We start from the raw sequence: 16,092 nt of genomic DNA on the forward strand, positions 1-16,092 counted from the left end.
TCTTCTCTGTTCATGGCCAGCATGTAAAGCACTTGCAACTTTCCACGTTGTGCTTTGCTTGGCTGGGCCTGTTCTTTTTCCTCTGGACCATCCACTCCCTTTGAAGGAAGAAATGCCTTCTTTTATTCAGCTGCTTTGCTCTGTTTGCTGGTGGCTGCAGAGCTTCCAAAACAAGTGTCTCCTCCGTGTCTCCTCCAACACCTGTGTCAAGGTTGCAGCTTTATTGGCAACGCTGCCTTGCTGATGCTGGCGAGAAAGCTCAAATGGGAGGGCACAAAGTCACCACAGGGGCCTGCAATTTTTCTAAGCAGCCTGCTCTTCCACAGAATCCTCAATTCATCCCAGACAAATGGCTGTCCAATGTTGAAAACCTCCACTGATGGAGCCCCCACAACTCCAAGAAGCTGGCTGTTCCTCTGCTTCATCGCTCCCATGGTCAAGAAATTCTTCTTTATTTTCAGTTTGGCTCTCCCTCTGCAAAGCTGCTCCCCATTCATACTTGTCCTACCCTTGGATTCTAATGAGAATATATCTTCTCCTTCCCTGTGACATCCCTTCATGTTTTGGAAGACCGCTATCATGTCTCCACACAACCTTCTCTTCTTTAGGCCAAGCATGCCCAATTCTTTTAATTGTTCTTCCTAGGATCTAGCCTCCAAGCCCTCACTGTCTTTGTGGACCTTTTCTGACTCTTTCCACTTCCTCAGCATCCTTCTTGTATTGTGGCAACCAAAACTGGACACAGGAGTCCAGGTATGGTCTGACCAGTGCAGCATAAAATGGAAAGGGTGAGACCAGAATGGTCATTGTACCCATATCTCTTTACCTAATACAGTAACTACATTGTAAGAAGAGATGAACTGGAGGTCCAATCACCCACAGCTTGAGATCTGCAGACGATACTACTTTCTTAGTTAAAAGTGAAGAAGATTTAGAACAGCTCACTGTGAAGATGACAAATCTGAATTAAATATTAGCTGCTAGGAAGACAAAAGAAGTCTCCACCATCATGCCTTGTGAAGAAGTGAAGTGGGTAGATAATTTTGTTTCTCTTCAGCCCAAGGAGCAATAATGATGAACAATGTGTGGAAGAAGTTAAGAGATTAACCTTAGGGAAGACCACATAACAAATTTAGGTAAGATCAAGATGGATAAATATATTTCAAAGCAGATGTGTCTTCAGGGTGTGATCAAAAAACCCAATACAACTTTTTTACCAAACGCTGTAGGTATACCTGTTTCAAGGACAATGAAGATCAAAATTATTAAAGCGATAATTAAAGCAGTGGGCTTTGCAGTGGTAGCTGGAGATTGAGAAAAGAGCAAGAAAAGAAGATAAATATGCTTGAATTATGGTCTTGGATATGACTAGTAAGAACCCCAAAGACTGCAAGAAGAACCAGTGAAATGGTCCTGGAGGAAATAAAGACTAGCTGTTCTCCTGAGAATAGAAGCTCATATATTTTGGGTAAGTGATGTGAAAAAAAAATGATGCTTGGCAAGGATGAGGGAAGTAGAAATAGGAGGAAACAATGGAAGCATTGGATAGATGGGGGTCAAAAAAATGATGGGAATATCTTTGGGAAAGCAATGAGATTGGCACAACTGTTACATGGCGCACACTTCAGACCTTACTTTAATTTAGTTGCAGCAAAGAAGTGCAATCGAATCGGGATTGTTATGTTTAATTACTGGCCCAAATTTGTGTTTATCCCAACAGCGCTGACTTCCCTGATAATCAAAGACAGTTTTCAATCCTTAAGGAAGATACGTGCAAGAGAAAATTGGACCCTGTATGGTTTCTCTTGTGTGCTATTACAAAGGATGGGAAATGACCAAGCCGAACATGGATGGAAGGAACGAACTGAGACCCAGGATAGCAATAAGATATTAGTATGGCACCAAGGGAATATAAGTCTTGGAGGCTTGACTTCACTGCCATGCTAGCTGTCTTTTGCCAATCCTTAATAAACTATGGACTTTGTGAGCAGGTCCCCTAACCTGGCTTGATGGTAGACACCAAAGATTTCCTACCATTAACGCCTCTGCCTGTGTCACTCCCAGGCTATAGAACAGTGTTTCTCAAACGTGGCAACTTTAAGATGCATGGACTTCAACTCCCAGAATTCCCCAGCCAGCATAGCTGGCTGGGGAATTCTGGGAGTTGAAGTCCATGCATCTTAAAGTTCCAAGTTTGAAAAACACTGCTGTAGAGGATGTATGACATGCTCTATTTTCCTGTAATTTTTTATAGGGACTTATGAGTCATATTAATTAGGCCCCTCATAAAAGAACTCGCAGGTAGAAATAGAGATTGGTATATATCTCTTCCTCTTAGCAAAGTGAGAGGCCATTGTTCCCCAAAATGTGCCCAAATTTTGCCTAGCGGCTATGAGAATGCATCAACAAGTATTATGCAAGATGGGCGGGCTTTATTTTATTTATTTATTTATATTTCAGATTTGTCACCGCCCATGTCACTGCAGAGCGACTCTGGGCGGTTTACAGTAAAAAATAAATATTAATGAAAATAGAATAAATATTAATTAAAATACAGTACAACAAGATTCCTATATAGTACTTCCAAGAGACTGATGTTAATTAGGAGTTATTAGACTCGGGGAGCGTCTTCCAGTAAAGCGTCTTTACTAAAAGCTTGATTATGTCTTTTGGTTTGGTTTTTTTACTTGATATATTCTTATATAAATTTAGGGAGCTTCCTGGATCCTCCCCTACTTCTGTGTCTATAAATTAAGAAGGGTCTTACGCTGGTCTCAGTCACAATAAAGTTACTTCCTGCTATGGAGAGGTCACAATGGGGAGTGTTTGCACATAAGAGGCCTCAGGAACTGAATTCTGGTTGTTTTCCCTACACACTTGTGGGCACCAGATTGGAGAAGAGGCCGCCTGGTCAGTTTGGAATAAAATTTATTGATTGGTGTATTGCTGTCATGTTGTAATTTTCTCACACTTATTCATGATTTTCGGCAATTTTATGAAGTTCATTGTGTCCTCATAATTTATCCTATTCCTGATCTTGATGTTATTTGTTAGTTCTATTATGAAGCCCTACAGATTGGCCTGTTGGCTGTGAATGTGCAATATATAACGGAAGAATACATATGGATTAATTCATTGATCTACATTGATTGTTGGGGGAATAAAGTTTTTATGTATGCCCATAAGCGTAGCCCTTCTTTTCCCTCCATCACCTCTGCAGAAAGAAAATACAGGACCAGGCATTTGTGGCCTCTAAATATGCAACTTTTGACTCCTCCCCCTCCTCTCACAATTTTTGTGCCCTTGGAGTTGATGCAAGATGTGTGGAACATTTTCAGGGATAGGATGAAGTAGCAATTCTCTGTTGTAAATGCAAAGTGAATGTGAAGTTTTCAGCGTGAGCGGAGCCATAGAATAAAATCAGAGGCAGCTAAACTGATATGCAAAGACACCCTTGGGAACAAGACTTGTTATGGCTATGAGCAACATGGTGCAACAATAAATGTTTATCATGCATAGCAGAATTCAGCATTCATTACTAATATTGGCAACAGGACATGAGAAAAATGGTCATTGATGATACTTCTGTGGCTGATTAAACCAAACATTCTATTGAATTTTCATAGAGGAGAATGAGTTCCAACCTGAGGCTGCTTCCATAAAGTCAATAAGGACAGGCCCCATTACAGGGAGAGCAATATTGAACCCCAGAGATAGATATGAAAAACCGTCCACAAGTAGTCTAGGGCAATAATAAAATATTTTTTAAAAGAAAATCTAGAGGCAGCCTTAACAAGTTTTGCCCTTGTGGCTCATTGAATATACAGGCAATGATTTAAATAGACTGGGAATTTTCCAGCCGTGGACACTCAAAGCCATTAGACGGTCAAGATCAGAATGCAGCTGGTGGGGGCTGTGGCTGAGCTAATGGCAATTGCTGCTCTTTCAATCTCCCAGGTAATCTTACAAGTCTGGAGAGCAACTTCAGAAAGGCCCACATCCTTTCCCATCCTTGATTCACCCCACAAAGAATTGATAAATAACTAGACATTTTATATTCATCCAGCCTTCAGGCAACGTGCTTTACTGGGTTATGGAGTTTTCTTGCAACCCAAACATTAACCCTTTCACGTTTTTCTGCCACCTTTGTGAGCAGAAAAAAAACAGGATGAAAGATCTCTGAACTTCTCCAGGGGGAAGAGAGACACTCCGCCCGTTTCTCCAGGACAGGAACTCTTTTAACAGGACCCTGAAAAATGCCCGTGGTAGAGGTTTCCTTTGAAGATCTTCCCTCGAATGGAAGTGTGGAAAACCAGAGATTTCTAAGCATCCACAGATGGGCAGTGAGGGTGGAAAGGCCCTGCAAAGTTGTGATGCAAACTCTTCTGTTACATATTTGTGAGCAATGTTGCGCCGCAGGGGTGACAGGGCAGTGCTTATGCTGTGGCTCTGCAGTGCATATTTCATCATTTTGGTGTACACAATGCAGATGCTTCACCCTGCTGGAAAGACAACTGTGCTGTCAAAAGCAAGGCATTCGTGTCAGCCTTTGGCTGCTTTGCCAGGAAATATGTTCAGGAATGCCACACTCCACCTACCTAAATTTCTCCACAGTGTTTCTCAACCTTGGCAACTTTAAGCTATGTGGACTTCAACTCCCAGAATTCCCCAGCCAGCATGGCTGGCTGGGGAATTCTGGGAGTTGAAGTCCACATAGCTTAAAGTTGCCAAGGTTGAGAAACACTGGTCTCCACTGTTGTGTGAAAAATGCCCACCTTTAAGAAGAACCAAAGCATTGGGAGATTTTGCAATGAAGTTACAAGAAAATACAGTGCTTGCTGGGCTCCCGTCAAAGAATCTGAGAGCCCCAAATGTTTAAAGAAACAAATATCATAGAGGAAAGAGGAGAAGGTTGAAGGTGTCACCAAGGTATCATGGATCATTAATTTATGACCCAGAGATGCAAGGTCAACACTTAGATAACATGAGTAGATGATCTTCAACCTTGGGAAACTGGCTGAACTTTTGCATCTCCGAAGAAAGTTCATGCCACCCACAATTTACCTATCAACTAAGACATAGTATAAACATTCCTGAGTTGAGTCAACTACTCCTTTACTACAGTTCCCTCCTCAAGCTCATAGGCTCATTGATAACGCAACACGCGTCACACCACTGCCAAGCGAATGTCATCAGATTGCTGGCCCAAAATCTGGTTGATCCTTACATAAAGTTAATATCAAGAGAAGAAACGTACATTCATAAAACCCAAACTGAACACTGGTTAGGTTCACACATACAAAATCTTCTTGGAAAGAAATTTCAAAAGCAAATTCCCTGGGGCAGAAAAAAAAAGGGCAAAATCATTGTTCTGCAGAATGCATAGCTCCTACCCAAGACTGCTCTGAGAGCATGTGGGACAATAGCAACCACATGCTTTTCAAGCCCCCCTGTGCATTTAGGCCTGCAAAAGGGTCTTTAATTATAAACACCCATGACAGCACCAAAGCTGATCCTTTCCCGCTGTCGGTGAGCCAACAGCGCCACTTAAATCTGACATTTTCCAAGGTGTCAGTATGAGAATGGCTGTAATTTTCCTCCCCGGTATTATCAGGTGCCAAGCTGGTGAAAAAGGGGAAGGCAGGTTTGGACAGAAGAATAATAAACTCTGGGCATTGTCTTTGATGAAGGCTTTGGCAGTTCAGCAGGGGACTGATGACAGAGAAAAATATTATCCAAGTGACCAGCCACTTAGAGCACCGGAAGAGACTTAGAAGTGTATTGTTAGGCAAAGATGGATGGAGAATGTAGAACCCTCAAGCAGAAGTGAAGCTCCTGAAGCTTGCTGAAGAAACACCCATTCCATTGCTAGGGTGTTTAATTCCTCCCCTGCCCGTTTTCTACACTCACTCTAAATAACCTATTCATCAATTACCCACTGTTTTTTTTCCCACTCGGCCTTTGAACAGTGAAAAGCATCTGCTTCGATGAGTGCCTTTTTGGAGAGTGGGGGAAATGGAGTGTGGTTTCGATAAATCCATCATAAATCCATTTCTTTAAAACTTGCCAAATCATACCAGAACTAGGGCCCCAAGTGGGTGACAGCAATATTGTACTGATTTCTTTCTAAGGTAATCCACTGTGAGAATCCTCAGTTGAAAGGTGGGATGGAAGCCTAGGAAACAAAGCCAGTTCAGAGTGAAGGCAAAAGTTTCTGCATTAGTTACACTGGTCCTCTGAAAGAACAGGTGAATGGCATGAGATGATTATCTGAATCATCAATCTGGTTGACTTATATAACTTAGAGCAGTGTTTCTCAACCTTGACAAATTTAAGATCCGTGGACTTCAATTCCCAGAATTCCCCAGCCAGCATGGCTGGCTGGGGAATTCTGGGAGTTGAAGTCCATGCATCTTAAAGTTCTCAAGGTTGAGAAACACTGATTTAAACACTGAGATCCATCAAAGCCTGTTGGAAGTGAAGCCAAATGTCCCATCATCAACCACATTTGTTCTTCAAGTTACTGGGAACATATTATTAATAATGTGATGTCATGATGCTACGTATCAAATCAGATTTGGCTAAGCAATGGCAATACTGGACCAAATAAACTCATGAGGGTAGGAGAAGCCAACATTAATATTATTTTCAAAGATATTTCAAAAAGGCCACCAAACATGGGAGCAGAGAAGTTCTAACATAGCCATAGGGTCTTTTTAAGTTGCCAAATATCTGAAAACTCTGAAATACTGTGAGTAGTTTAGGGCTCTACCTTAATTTGATGGTGGCATTTCATAATGTCCTAATTTAGTCTATTAATGGTTCTTCCCCATCCTCCCTATGCTGTCCTCACTTAAACTCATATTAAGGAGGAACCTCTAACTCATTCATTTATTCAATTTGTATGGCCACCCAACCCAGAGTGTAGTTCTGGACAGAAAACATCTTGTTACAAACAAAAAAAGAAACATAAAAGGACATTGCATGAAGGGCACTCACTTACCTACCTAATAAACCCCTCTGAGATGGGCTCACCTAACACCTTGGCCCAATGCTGGAAGGAAGAATCAGATCTTCTACACCTTGCAGAAGACCCTCAATGTCAGAACCATCCAGGACTTGGGGTGACACTATTCCACAGGGCAGGCACCACAACAGAGAAGATACCCTTCCAAGGTCCAGAGAGGTGACACTGTTGAAACAAAGCATGTCTACCCTGAAGGATGCTGTCCCATAAGACAGGTGCCACTACCAGAAAAGGAATGCTTCTTGGGTCCCACTAGATGGCACTATGTCAGAGGAAGGATCTGGAGCATGCCACCCTGTTGGATCTGGTGGGATGAGTAGATACAATTGAGGTGGGTAAGAATGCAATCAATCACACCATTTGATAGAAATCTGATAGAAAATCTGAAGTGCTCCTGCACACACAAACACATACCCACACTGTTAATCACTGATGGTTTAAACTGACCAGGTCATGTTTAATTGTTATTTTAACTGTTTTATGAATCCTCACTGTAGAAGCCTAGCTGGAGAACTGGATCTACATTTTGGCAGGGCTTGTACATAGATTTAATGTCCACCGTCTATATGGTATTATATATTACTAGATCTATCTTATAGGAAGATTTCCTTCCACGCCCCCCCCCCCCAACCTGAATTGGGGCAAGGTTTTATATTGTTTTGTAAGGCTAGAAGCAGCTGCTCGAAACAAAAGTATGGATGATTACAAATAGTTTTGCTGCAGAGCGTGGATACCTCAGAAGATTAGCCTGAAGATGAGCTGTTGCTGGGAGAGACTGCCTGGTGAATTTAACCCTTTTGTGTCTCTCTTTTTTCTTTGCTTCCCTGCCCAGGGAACTTCCTTCAGCCTCTTCTGCTAACCTCCTTGAGGTTCTTCATTGTCCTTTAATGGAAATGTCAGGAAAGAGTGGGGGGAATTCATCTCCTGCACTGATTACTGCATGCATTCTACCCAGTGCTGTCCTTGAAGACAGTCCAGAAAGCTCCATTTGTTCAGGAGGTGGCAGAAAGTCAGTTGTCTGCCTCGAGTAACCTGGATACTTTTGCCAGCTTTCCTGGCTACCATTCTGTTCGAGGGTTCAATTCCCCAAGTTGACAACTTGAACCTTCAAGGCCATCCATTCTCTTCCTCCAAGACGGTATCCCTCTAGCTGTGTTGGATCCCAATTCCCAACTCTCAGCTGATGAAGCTACCAGGCTGGGATTGCTAGAGTTACAATGACAAATCTGGAGGATGTTGTATTGGGCAAAACTACCCCATACGGTCTGGAACCAGATGACTTCCAATAAATAATCTGTTTCTTTCCAATAAAGCTTCTGAAGGTTTTGACAGATGGTGGGTGGGTGGGAGCAAGAGAAGACAGCCTTTTCCAAATGTGATGCCAACATGACTGAAGCATCTCTAAATGGAAGAATTTACAGGAGGTCCTTTAAAGACAGTTTGGTTTCAACTGCTTTGTTTTAGATAAAATGTTTGGATTCTCTGTTTCCATTCCTTTTCTATTGTTTTCATTATTGGTCCTTTTCCTTCCTTTTGGTTCCCTTCTGTCTTCTTCAAAGAAAAGCAAGATGCAAGTGATGGAGAAGAAACAAACTCATCTTCATTTTGCTTCAGAACTTCTGGGACAAGATACTGCAAATCTTAGAGCAAAATATTTCAGAAAAGTGAAACAACTTCTGCTGGTTATTTAAACTCAAAGATCAACTAAGGGGGTCCTCCAGCATGGCTCCTTGTTGTGAATCAGTTTAATTTAATTGAAAAAAATGTATTTCCTAATTGGCTTCTTATGTTTCTAAACAGAAAGCCTCTTCCAGCTGGTTTACACAATTTAAACACAACATGCCAGTAACATAAACAAGTCATACTTCCATTGAATTCTGCATTGGTTGGACCCTCAAGGTGGATACAATATGCTGGACACCATAATGGAAGGAGGGATCACTGGAAGAGGTTCAAGGCCATGAGAAAAATCAAGGCATTACAGGGTAAGACAAGGAAGTAGATGTGTTTGGCCTTGAGAAAAGAAGCAAGCGGGAATATAGTACGTCTGAAAGGAGGTCACGTGGACAAAGGTCAGGATTTTTGCTGGGCTGAATGGAAGGGAATGGCCAAGGGATCTTCCTCCTAGATAATGTTTTGCATTTGACCTGGGGCAACAGATCAAGGCTTTGCATTCACGGCAGCAAAACACATTTTTGCAAGACGGTATCTTGGGTATCCCTGCATACTGGTATATTAAAAAAACAACTGGAAGGGGAAAAAAAACCCTAGCAACTGAATATGGGTATAGGAGATGGTTAGGAAGCTCTCTAGAGAGGTGTTAGCCTTGCAAGGTAGTCCAGACAAGAAGCACAACCAGGAGTCCTAGCTCTGTCTTTATTGTAAGGTTACATGAACAGAATCTTGCAAGGCTGAAAGTATTTCTCCCCTCCTTTCCTTTTACTCTCTGGAAAACTAGGAAGGGTCCCTCCTGAAACGTTTCCCACAACCTCCCTCCTTCTGTGGGTTGAGATTCCTTTCACACACTGGTTGTCCAGTCTGCAGCTCTTCCTCCTGTCTCCTGAGGTCATCCCCACAGGCCATGACAGGATGTGAGTGAAAAAGGCCAGAAACATTTGGAAGGCGTCAATTCAAGTCCCATCTCAGCCACTGAGGCTCCCTGGGTCCCGCAGGGCCAGTCTCTCAGCCCAAACAACTTCACGGGTTTGTTGTGGTAGGGACAAATTGAGAAAGAAGTGATATATACATCATTTAATCATATAAACCTAGATGAAATAAGCAGTGAAACTAAATTCCTTGGAAAGTCCATGTGGTTTAGTGGTGAAGGTGTTGGACTAAGAGTGGGGGGATCTGGTTCAGTCCACCTTCAGTCATGAAAGACTTAGGAACCCAGCCTCTTTCTCTGTCTCCTACCCCAGCCTACCTTGCAGGGTTGATGGTGCTGGTCAAAATTGGAGAAGACAATGGAATGGATGCTACCTTGACCTTCTGAAGAACTCTGAAGTGGCACATACATTGAATTATTATTGTTGTTGTTGTTATTATTATTCACATCAATGTGAAATCACAGTTGGCCATTCTTTTTAGCTGGTGTTGGCCTTCATTTGCATCAAGGTCTTCCCCAAAACCTAGGATGTCATAAAACAGTATTTCTCAACCTAGGCCACTTAAAGAGGTGTGGACTTCAACTCCCAGAATTCCCCAGCCAGCATGGCTGGCTGGGGAATTCTGGGAGTTGAAGTCTACACCTCTTCAAGGTTTTCTGTTTCTATTACTTTGTCTGTTTTGGGGTCCCACCAGTTCTTGCTTGCAGGCAAGTGGTATTTCCTGCAGATACTCCAGTGCACCCTTGTTGCTCCTTTGTCACGCCGTTGTTTGTGGGCAGCCTGTGTGACCTTCTTGCAGCAGTTGACTAGGTGGTCCCCTTTTCTTCAGCTTCTTTGCAGAGGCAGCATTTGCTGCTTGTTGCTGCCTTCTCGATCCTGGCTCTGCATGCCTTTGTTCTCAAGGCTTGGTCTCGGGCAGCCAGAATGAGCCCCTCTGGCTCTTTCTTCAGCTTTCTGCTCTCAGCCACTGCCGGGTCTTCTTGTTCTCTGCTTTGCCTGCCAGTTCTTTTGCGCACTGGCCCTGGGATACTTTGCCTTGCCCTGTCTCTTTTCTGTTCTTCACCTGGTCTTTCTTGTAGGCCAGTTTGGTCTCTTCGGTATCCAGTCAGCCCTCATGGGGTACCAGCTTCAGTGCGCCTTCTTCACTGACCTTCAGACATTCTTCCAGTGCCCTTTTTCCTTCTTCATCTGCCTGGAGTACTTGCAACCTTCCATGCCCACGGATGCTCCTTGGTAAATAGAGCCTGTCAACCTCGCTGTGTGGATGAAGGACATGGTTCATTGTCATTATCTTCTTGGTCTTCCTATCCAGGGCTTCTCCTTCTGCTTGAGTCCAGTCCACCGTTCCAGCTGTGTATCTAAGGGCTGGAACTGCCCAGGTGTTAATTGCCTTGACAGTATTTTCTCCATTGCGTTTGTGTCAAGTCCACGATGTCCAACTCCCAGTTCTGAAGCATTCTCACGCAACCAGGCTTGGTTCAGAAAAATACTTCTTTATTACGTGGTACATGTAGCTTGTAAACAGAACATTGCTAAAACTAAAGCCTTGGGTAAACTTCCCTCTATTTATCCCCCTTCCCCTTATTGCCTGGCGTCTAGATTCTTCTCCACCTGGTGGTGACCTCTTTCCTTCCTCCCCCTCCTACCCGAGCCCCTTCCTGGCTTTTTGGGCCCCAGCTGCCTGGCCGGCAATCAAGCCCGTCTAAATTGCCCATATATGGTTAAGCTGCTTCCCAGCTCCCCTTACAACCATTAACAGCAAACCCCCTTAGTTACAAGTGGCAGAAACAAATCACTGCAACTCCCAACGAATGCAATACAATGGATAACAACAACAGTTGGAGGATGCAGGTTCTGACAGTTTGGATTTTAAGATCTTCTTCCCTCTTCTGATGTATTCACTGCTAACCTTCTTCTTGACTTCAGTGTGCTTGATGTTGTCAGCCTGAAGGGTGCCCAGGTATTTGTAGCGATCTCCTTCATCCCGACTCTTGATGCTATTTCCATTGGGCATCTTGATTCCTTCAGTTTTCACGATTTCCCCCCGTTGATGGTATTATTATTATTATTATTATTATTATTATTATTATTATTATTATTTCTAGCATTAATTCTACTTGTCTCCTAGCAGGGTCACCTGCTAAGTTTGCCAGGATTTAGTCAGAGGGCTAACTACCCCTCTCTCTTTTTCACATGTATTTTGCAATCAGCATTTTAATAATTTCAGGAAAAGGTCACGTTAATTAAATAAATGCCCCCAGAGAAAGGGAAGCGCGGGGTCTGCGCTCTGACAAGGGGAACAATCCAGCCGAGATAATTGTTATGTTTAAGAAGTGTGAAATTAGATCATTACATTCAGACTTAAAATGGTGTGTTTTAGTTGGTGAGAAAGGGAGAGGGAAGGAGTGAGAGAGCCATGTTCATGCAACCTTAGTTGTTTTTAACTTTTCTTTTCTCCTTTTAATCAGGCAGTAAGGCTGAGATTTAACTGACCCCTAGGAAGTCAAGCCAGGGAAGTGTGAGAGTTTCCTGTTTTCCTTTGTCTGATCTCTTGCTAGCAATTTGCAAGAAAGGGAATTCCTCCCTCTTTCTCCTCCTGGCAAACGTGGACAGCCAGGGAGGCTGCAAAGGGATGGGAAGACGCCAGCAACAGCCCTTCTTCTACCTCCTACAGTGAAACGCAAGCCTCTCCTTAGAGAAATTTCAAAGGAATTCTCAAGCATCCTGGGCATAAAGTGGAAAATCAGAAGCCTCTCACGCAGAGAAAGGAAACTTTTAAGAAACCGCAAGGCATACTTGGCTAGAGCATCAGCACTAAGGTTTATATCTCAGAACGACGTGAAATATCCAAAGGACAGCCTGGCCCCACATCAACCACGCATGCTCAGATTTTGAAGCTCAGAATGTGATGCCAAGCGGGAAAAAAAATACGTATTTTGCCCAAAGGCTGGCCGAACAAATCGTCTGCTCTCTGGGATCTGTCCAGAGTCCTGAAGGTTGATTTTAGCAGCTCTCCTACATATTACACGGTATTTATTTGGCAAAGATTTTTATCAGGGAGAGTCAATCCATAGCTTTTCAGGCACTGTGCTGAACTACCTCTCCCAGCCACCCACACCAGCCAAGCCAAGAGTGAAGGATGCTGGGATATGTAGTTCAGCAATATCTGAATGGCCCACCCTTGATTTATGTCCTGCCCTTTCGCTGAAAAACCCTCCCAGGTGAATGAAAACGAGGGAGACTCCGCTGTCAGGCTTGCAACTGAAAAAGTAACAGCATGAAAGGAAAAAGATATGGGGTGGGAAAAGGAGAAGAGAATACTCCTTTAGGCAGAGACGGAAGAACGCTTTCCACATGTAGGTGTTCTTAACCTGTGGGTTTGCTTTTTCTTGATTCGGAGTGTGGGGTTTAAAAAAGAAAACTTTATGAGTTATGATAAATATAAAACTCCCATGGGCCTGGCCTCGCCAGGTTGAGCAGGGACACAGCCTTTGGGCCTGCCACCTGTAGGACACAGTTCTCCTTTTTGCTCTATGAAGCAAAATGCACGCGTTGGGTGGCTGTCGACACTGGGGAGAAAAAAGACATATGCCCTTTTCTGTTTCCAAGGAGCTGAAGTCAAGCTGCAGTCCAGCCTACCCACCAATAGCTCCAGAGGAGGAGGCCCAGCTGATGTCTGAGAGCCACCTATGAGGGCCCGGGGCCGGGGTGGAGGTAGAGGTCTCCTCTTTGCCTCTGTTGGGACATTCCCTTTCCCCCTTCTCAAGAACAGCACAAGGACTCTGCCAGGGAAGAAGAGAGAAGAAATTATTTTTCAAGAACCACTGATCCGTGCAAACCTTACTTGCCTCCCCTTCGGAGTCTGCAAGATCTTTCTACTCTGAGTGACTGGAAACCTGATTTCCCCCCTGCCTTTACAATCAAGCTGCTTTGCAATGTGTGCTGAGAAGAAGGGGGCTGCTGCACTTTTACCCTGAGATCAGACTGATTTCTATCAGTTTCCTGTAGGGCGAGGAGCTGAGATGTCCTACTCATGCATTTAGCAAATAAAAATAGCCACAGGATTTAAAGGCTCCTGGAGGGTTGGTTCGCAACAATGACAAATTAATTTGAGCACCCACTCTATTTGTGCCAGCTGACAAAGCGTACAATCCCATTCCTATTTCATGTATTCAGCACGTGAAATGCAATTATTGGCTCGCAAGCCGCAGATACAGCGAGAAGATGAAGGCAACGGGATTGCCACGCTCAAGAGAGATCGGCGTACCACCTACAAATTACAGTGACCTTTCCATAAAAAGGGCACGTGTACCCATTTGTGTTTCCATCCTTGTTTCATTTCAGAAAATCTGAACAGAAGATTATCCCAGGGATGTTCCTTAGGTTAGGAATCAACATTAATTCCATCCTATGGAATTTCCTGGCTGGGGAAAGTTTTTCTCTCTCCAACCAGCCAGCAGAAAAGAATAATCACATCCTTTATTTTTTAGAAAATAATTCATTTTATACAACTATAGAAGCAAGCATGAGAAACTGTCCTGAGGATAATTATGGTAGTTCTGGTTCTGGGGGCACTGGCTGAGACATAATTTGGAGACGGAGGAATGAGCACTGATTCATTAAATCAGTGTCATCTTGCTCTTCTTCCCTGACCCATCTCAAACTTTGAAGCACATCACTTGTGCACTTCTTGTTAAATCTTAAGTATGTGAGATTGATTAACATGTGCCATCAAGTCGGTGTCGATTCTTAACAACCACATAGATAGATTTTCTCCATGATGATCTGTCTCTAACCTGGTCTTCAGGTCTTCCAAGAGTGCGCCCATCATCGCTGAAACTGAGTCCATCCGTCTTGCTGCTGGTCATCCTCTTCTTCTCTTTCCTTCCATAAGTATGTGTATGTATGTTTAAAACTGGAACAAGCACTAAGCAAGGTATGGAAGGCTGGTCTGAAGAACCTGCAGTAGATGATGACAATGGATGGAAGATCAGTTGGCCAACTATCTAAGAGTTTGGAAAATGTTAACAAAGAAGGAATCTTGCTTGCCTCAGATCTAGCAAGCATCCAGTGTTGTTGCTTCAGAGGAACATCTTTGAATCAAAAAAGTTGCTTCAAGCCTAGGACATCTTCAAGGGAGAATGAGCGGCTTACTCATGTCACTTTTTATTTCTTTCCTTGAATGTCAGTCCTTCAAGGTAAACTATATTAAGAAACCAAAGTCATGCAGGTTACAAATCTGAATGCACTTCCCCCTCCCTCCCTTTATCTTCGTGAGAACTAGGGAGGGTCTTGTCTGAGACGCTTACTTACATTACAGTTCTGGACTGGACTCAGATTTCTCTTATCTGACTGTTGTCTTGGTTGCAGATCTTCCTCCTGCTCTTCCTTCTTCCCATTGCATTGAGCTCCTCCAGTTTGGCAGCCTTATAAAGCCAGGTAACAATAACAACAGCAACAGCAACATATTTGTCAAGGCTGGTCAACTGTTTTTTTCTTCTCTTGAGGATTGCATTCTTTTGTGATTTGACTCTTTATTTTGATCTTTTCCCCTCGTTTCATTCAGGACCACGGTACGATGAATCACGTATTTGATTGCAGAGATTTCGTTTCCGTCCTTCTCCTTTCCTCTCCCTCTTTCTTCCTGCTTTCTCTCACGTTCTCTGCTCTTTCCTACTGTCCCTCCCTTCAGAATATTTTCCCTGCAGGATCTAGAACGTCCTCCTTGGATGCAACAGCGGTTATGGAATCATAAATTCCAGATTCCACAGAAGCCTCTTATTTGGAATGCTTTAATGTGTGAGATCTCTCTGTTTGACTCTCATTCTCTCTTTGCCCAAATTGGTAGGAAAAGAGACTGATCATTCTTACAGAGGTTTCAGTTCCTTGCAAGAAAGTTTCTGACAAATAATAATAATAATAATAATAATAATAATAATAATAATAATAATAATAATAATTCAATTTATAAGGCTGCCTAATTAATGATTCAACATGCTTGCATGTGATTCTGAGTGGAGCAGATGTCTATGTCGTAAACAGATTATTTGATATTGTTATTGTTGTTGTTTATTTATTTAGTTAATTTATTAAATTTATATGCCGTCCATCTCCCCCAGAGGGCAACTCTGGGCAGCACACAAAGTTGCTGTTCCTGTTGTTATCCTGTCTGTTGTTGTTATCCTGCCTTCTGCTTTTCTAAAATATTGTTATTTATCATTGATTTTAGCGGCGGCATGAGATACTCTTCCACCTACATTTTTAATTCCCTTTTAGCTGGGCTGGGCTGAAAGATGGGCGACTGGTTTATAGCCATCCAGTCAGAAGGAATGCTAACCCGGCATTGGTCTGATTCTATGGCCCAGCCTTCTCCTTGGGAATCTTCTTCCAGATGTTTTGAACTACATCACTACGGCCAAAGAGGATGATGTGAATTACAGTCCCAAAGATCCAGATGGC

Source organism: Python bivittatus, unplaced genomic scaffold, assembly GCF_059951505.1.
Source record: "Python bivittatus isolate LINGU-HERP-01145 unplaced genomic scaffold, Pbiv_v1 ctg000070_np1212, whole genome shotgun sequence".
NCBI classification, from domain to species: Eukaryota; Metazoa; Chordata; class Lepidosauria; order Squamata; family Pythonidae; genus Python; species Python bivittatus.